Raw genomic sequence first — 223 nt, 5'->3', positions numbered from 1 at the left:
GCCTCCTCACGGAGCAGTCCCGGCCAAGTAGGGAGGAAGGGAAAGGAGGCCTGGCCTGGGCCATGGATCCAGCCCCTATGAGGCGGAAAAAGGGGAGAAAACTCGGCTCTGCGTGCACACAGCCTGGGCAGGGGCGCACACCGCACTCTAAAAGGCAAAAACGAGCTCCCCCACCCGCCTGAGGGGACCCCGCGGCCGCCTGAGGCCTCCCTCATGGAGACCA

Source organism: Apaloderma vittatum, unplaced genomic scaffold (genome assembly GCF_000703405.1).
Source record: "Apaloderma vittatum isolate BGI_N311 unplaced genomic scaffold, ASM70340v1 scaffold36068, whole genome shotgun sequence".
Lineage (NCBI taxonomy): Eukaryota > Metazoa > Chordata > Aves > Trogoniformes > Trogonidae > Apaloderma > Apaloderma vittatum.
Note: the sequence above shows the minus strand (reverse complement) of the source record.